This window comes from Nelumbo lutea, chromosome 7, assembly GCF_056320005.1.
Source record: "Nelumbo lutea isolate HS-2025 chromosome 7, American lotus-T2T, whole genome shotgun sequence".
Classification (NCBI taxonomy): domain Eukaryota; kingdom Viridiplantae; phylum Streptophyta; class Magnoliopsida; order Proteales; family Nelumbonaceae; genus Nelumbo; species Nelumbo lutea.
In genome coordinates this window covers 34,374,022-34,380,250 of record NC_142690.1, presented here as the reverse complement: position 1 = coordinate 34,380,250, position 6,229 = coordinate 34,374,022, and the positions used below count along the sequence as shown (strand labels likewise).

Here is a 6,229-nt window from a genome sequence, read left to right as displayed (position 1 = left end):
GCACTTCCGTTATCCTCAAGACTTAAAAACGGTCTTTCATAGACTTGACTCGCAGCTGCAGCAATTGCCCTGATAAAGTAGATTTACACCAAAAATTAGTTTAAAACGTCCTATTCCAGTCTCCATTGGCTTCACCGTATAGAACGGGCGGTATTGGCTATTTTGCCTTTCATTCTTCACATAGTTCACAATAGTTCACAGTAGTCTCATCTTTACTACCACTCTTCCACAGACCTTAAGCGTAATTAAATCAATGAATTCCCATAGTTAACAATAATCTCTCAGAGCAGTCAACGAGCACAATTCAGATTCATGGTGTCCAGAAAGCTCTCTTCAAGCTTTTAGAGACAAAAGGAAAACACTCAAAGTTCAAATATACATGGCCGAAAGTATAAACAGTAGGACAGCTGTTATTATCATATATTCCTCTATGATTCTTGTTAATTATCAGAGTTCTTCGATTGCTTTCAATTTCTAGCTATACAAAGAAGCAAGCCTCCCCTTGTTACTTTAATCGCTCTTATCCCCGGATCACCCAACATGCTACAAGCATCAATTCCAATTCTGCTGAACACGTAAGCTTCTTCAATCATTTGCAAATTGAATTCTCTACAAATTTTGATTTGTCCAATAACCAGCTGAGTGGCCCAATACCCGGATGTTTGACCAATTTCAGCAATTCCCTTATAGTCTTAATATTACCAGGGAACAACTTGAATAGCATCATGGTGCAGTATGAGATTTGGACCAATTGAGTAAACATTTATAAAGTTGGTTTTGGAAGACCCATTTTAGTACATACAGGGAGAGGATGATGCAGTACAGAATGAAACTAATAAGTTCTATACAAATTGGGACTATTCCATAATACATAAGAAGAAGAGATGACGCCACCGACCCAATTAAGTAAATATTTACTAATATAGCATCATCATAGAATCTCTATCTTAGTTTGTTTTTGCCAAATTGGCATTATGAGAGAGTTTCTATTTTATTTCGTAATTACTAAGTTAGCGTTATAACGAGATTTCGAATTTGTATTCAATTAAGACTTTCTTTTTAGATAGTTTTAGTAGAATTATTTTATGGAGTGTTTTCTTATATTAAGATTAATTAAAACTTTCTTTTTGAGGATTTTTAATAGGATTCTATTATGAAGTGTTTTCAAAGATTAGGAAACTTTATTCTAGGAGCTATAAGGGTGTATGCTTATATAAAGAATAATTGAGGGAAGGCCAAGACAGTTTTTGTAATTGAATTTTCTCTTAATTATTCAATGAAAAATTCTTTTTCCTACTAATTCGATTTTTGTTTTTTTCTTTAAAATTTTTCTCAACGTGTTTCGTTTCCGTACTACGCCACACCATCCTCTAGAGTTTATTGAAAACAATAGCTTGAGGACGTTTTTAACTAATTATTCAGTGAAGAATGCTATAAGACTCTTGCATCTTGCATTAACTTTGCTTAACAAAGTGAAGCAGCCCACTGAATCTATTAATATGAATGGTCTTTTGAGACTTTCCAATTGTAAGTAGAACTGGATTAATTGAATTGAGTTGAAACTTCATTTAATAGAGTATTTGGATAACTGAACCAATCAATAAAATGACTCGGCCCAATAAAGCAATTCATTTTGACAATATATTTGGATACAATATATGTACAATTGGGTTAATTGAATCAGGTTGATACAATATATTTGGATAACTAAATTGGTCACTAATTAAGTTGATTTTCCCCGGTCAATCGATTGTTGGATCTAGATGACCCTCATGGTCTCTCGCATTTACCCATTAATCTAATTTAATTAAAATAATCAAAATTAAATAAATAAATTTTAATAATTATTTCATATAATAATCTAATCATATAATGAATTATTAAATGTTTGATCTATTTCGTAACTAATTATTAAGGGTATTATTGTAATTTAATAAAAACAAAACAGTCTTTTATGTTAACTAATTCACTATTTATCCATTCTATTTAATAATCTATTGATATAAGCATTGCACTAATTACTTAACAATTTGTCATTTTTCAAAAAAAAAAAAACTTCACAATTTATTAAATGTTTAATTAAATTGGAAATTAATTGATCAATTATAGTTAAGTGAAATAATTAAATTAATAACTACAATAATTATTTAATGTACTTAATTGGATTAATTTGCATGTTAAGACCTTTGATTTATTTTTAACTAATTCAATTAATTAATTATTGTGGGTTTGCTTTATGTAAATCATATTCAAATTAGGGATGAAAATTTTCCCTATACCAACCCAAGGGGGACGGGATGGAGACCACCTTGGTGGGGACAAGAACGTGGGTGGGGATTAATAGAGATACTTGATCAGGGGTGGGGATTGAAGTCCTCACCCTACCTTAACTCCAATTATATATATTAAATAGGGTAAAATGCAAAAATCTCCCCTGAAGTTTCTGACAATCATAAAAACCTCCCTTATAGTTACATTTTAGCAACAACCTCCCTTCTATTTTTGACAAAATTAACAAATACTTCCCTTCCGTTAATGATTAAGATGGAAAATGTTAAAGAGATTATCATTTTTTTAAAATACCTAATTTACCCTTTCTCAAACACTGTTCATTTTTAACGTTGTCCATCTTAGTCATTGGTGGAAGGAAAGTATTTATTAATTTTGTCAAAAATAGAGGGGAGGTTTTTATTAAAATGAAACTACAAAAGAGGTTTTTATGTTTGTCAGAAACTTTAGGGGAGGTTTTTGTATTTTACCCTATTAAATATATGTACAAGGGAATCATTACGTTCCAATCTTGTTGGGGATTCAAATACATAGAATTGTCGATTTCAAATCATTGACCACTAGATTGAGCAAGGTTTGGTTCTGTAGTGAAGGTGATGATGAACAATAACTTTCCTATATGTCAATGTTCTCTCCGTTGAATGATTGAGTGGTATATTTGCAATTTCATCAAACCCATTAGATTTAACCATTGAATGGGTCAATGAGGTATATATAAGTAGTTTCTCATATATACAGGGCATATATTAGTAATAATAGTCTCTATAAATATAATATGTATAGAATACTAGTGAATGACCCCATAATTCAATTTGAACCGTTTATTACTTTAATTTAACCATTCTTATTCTTATTATTAAATTATTTCAGTATTTAATAATTAACATTATTAAAATACTTATTAATTATCATTAATTAATAATTCAAAAAAGTAGTAGACTACTAAACCGATTGAAAATAATTATATTATCATTATCACTAATTATAATTAATTATTACTAATAATAATGATTTGTGATAAAAATTATTCATTGATTATAACTACTTCAGAAATTAACGTAATTAATTATTTACCAATTAATAAAACCAGAATAGGTTGATTTAAGATAATGTTTTGAAATCTTGAATTATTGAAAATAAAAAAATATTAATTTCAAAATACAAAAAATTTAAATAATTATTGTGAGAATTAGTTAGATTAGTTCTGATAATTGGTGAAATTAGTAGTTTTAAGATCTGATAATTCTGATAATAATTGGTTTTAAATATTGTTTTGAAATATGAAATTATTGAAAATAAAAATAATAATATCAAAATATAAAAAATCAAAATAATTACTGAACATTTATTACCATTTCAAGTATATTTTGGAATTTCATTATATTTTAAAATAACTAATAATTACTGAATATATTTATTATAACTAATATCAAAATCTAAAAATTCGATATAATTATTAAAATTTGAATTGCTGAAAATATTATTACTTTTCAATAATATTATTGAATTGCTGAAAATATTATTACTGTTAATTAATAACTACATTATTTTTCATGTATTTGTAGTAATGTGTTAAAATACTGTAATTATAAAATAAATTATTGTAGTTATCAAAATACTGTTAATTACACTTTAAAATATGGTAGTTAAGGCGGGAAGGGGCTTCATTACGTTGACACGGCCTTCTCTTCCTGCAAGATAAGGTATCCGCACGTATGCAATTCAAATAATAATTATTCAATTGAATTATATTATTATTATTATCAATAATAATTCAACCCGGTTAGTATATATAATAATAATTATATTGTTATTATTATCAATAATTACAATTAATTATTACTAAAACTAATGATGATAGTTATTACTTCGGAATGTTAATTAATTAATGATAATTAATAAGTATTTTAATAATGTTAATTATTAATTGGGATGATACATTAACTGATTACTATAATTGTATATATTAGATATTTAATTATTCAGTATAATAATTAATATTATTATTAATGAAAATAAGTATAAAATGTAAATATGCAATAATCATTACTTATTTTAAATTACTGTTGATTAAATCAAATAAACAGTAATTAATTAAGTACATTAATTTCTGAAAATGTTATTATTTGAAAATAATAATTATTCATGGCAATAAATAAAATAAGTAATTTCAATAACCATTAAGATATTTCAGTAATTTTCTATAATTATTTTGAAATTTCAGGTTTCAAAATTATTAGTTATCATTTTTCAGTTATTAAAATTTTCCCTGAAAAATAAAAAATAATTACTCACATAATAATTAAGTTTTACAATAATTACATTAATTTGAAAAAAATGTGAAATTTTGAAAAGTCAGACTTGTTGTAGGTATTTATTTTTCCTAAATACTGAAAATAATTACTAACATAATATTTTAAATTAAGTAATAATATTTTATTATTGAAAATAATAATATTATCAGTAATATTATAAATTCAGACTTATTGTAACAAATATTCAGTATTATAATATTATATTATTTAATTATTCAGTATAACAATTAATATTTTTATTACTGAAAATAAGTATAAAATGTAAATATGCAATAATCATTACTTATTTTAAATGTTTATATATATTGGAATTTTGGTTAATGAAATTATTGTTGATTAATTCAAATAAACAGTAATTACAGTAATTAATTAAGTACATTCATTTCTGAAAATGTTATTATTTGAAAATAATAATTATTCATGGCAATAAATAAAATAAGTAATTTCAATAACCATTAACATATTTCAGTAATTTTCAATCATTATTTTGAAATTTCAGGTTTCAAAATAATTAGTTATCATTTTTCAGTTATTAAATTTTTCCCTGAAAAATATACAATAATTACTCAGCAAACCATAATGTGCGCCAAGCATAAAACGGGGCGAACATAGACCTGACCCAGCAAACCATATCATTCATCTTCTTTACCCGAGCTTCATTTCGTTCGGTCGTTTGAGCCAGGAAAAAAGTAAGCTGCGGCAGCCAAAAAAATGGGTGCTTTACAACTCTTTTCAACAACAAAACAGGTTTAAAAGATTAACATAAGTACAAATTATTTAAATGGAAAAAATGAATCAAAACTAATCTAAATATATATGAAAAAGTTTCAGTCGCTGATAGAGCGACCAAAACAAAAAGCTTTGGCAGATAAAAATGGGTGCTCTACCATCCATTTCAACAACATATCAAATTTAAATAACAAATGTTTAACGAAAACAGAGATTCATACAGGAAACAAATGTTTAATGAAATGTAAATAGACTAACCGGATTGAAAGCGGTTCTCTGAAAATGAAGTTTGAAGAAATCAGGCTAAGCGCTTAGGTTCGAATGAGGATTTAAAGCGTTTAGGTTCGAATGAGGATTGCAGTTTCACAAAGGAGATTCCTTGAACCAAGATGACCGTTAACTGTGCAAGAACCAAGATGGCTGTTAGGATCTGTGCATTCAAGAACCAAGATGGCCGTTTTCCATTCATTACATGTCAAGAAACGTGAAAAAAAAATGATCAAAGAATTCAGAGGAAAAGAAAAAAGCAGTAATGGAGAAAATTTGAAGGAAAGAACGGAATCGGTAAGAGATATAGCTACCATTCATTCACTTTCTTGGAGGTTGGAAGTGATATGAGGTTCTATACGGCTGCTTTGTTGAAGTAATCTGAAGAGGGTGGAGGTGACCGTGAGTGCGGCGGGAGTCTTCAACTTCAGTTACAACGCCAACCAAGATGAATGAGCAGAAAGGTTTCTCAGAGTTGGAGACGTGTTTGAGATGCAAACATTGAAATGTATCTCATTCTCCTTTTTTTAGGAACCGAAACCGATGGAGACGTTTGGAAACTTGTAAGAACATGTAAGACAAGTCTAAGAATTAAATGAGGCTCATTCCTTATTTTTGGATGGAGCGAT

At 27.4% G+C, this 6,229-nt stretch overlaps 1 long non-coding RNA gene across 1 annotated transcript; it reads right to left on the bottom strand.

Annotated features, from left to right (window-relative positions):
* Positions 1–5,043: 5,043 nt before the first annotated feature.
* Positions 5,044–6,079, bottom strand: LOC148846052 (uncharacterized). Its single transcript, XR_016101781.1, has 3 exons — positions 5,915–6,079; positions 5,592–5,733; positions 5,044–5,298 (listed from the first exon to the last, which is right to left on the bottom strand). It is a non-coding gene; the product is annotated as an uncharacterized LOC148846052 (long non-coding RNA).
* Between the last annotated feature and the right edge of the window lie 150 nt (positions 6,080–6,229).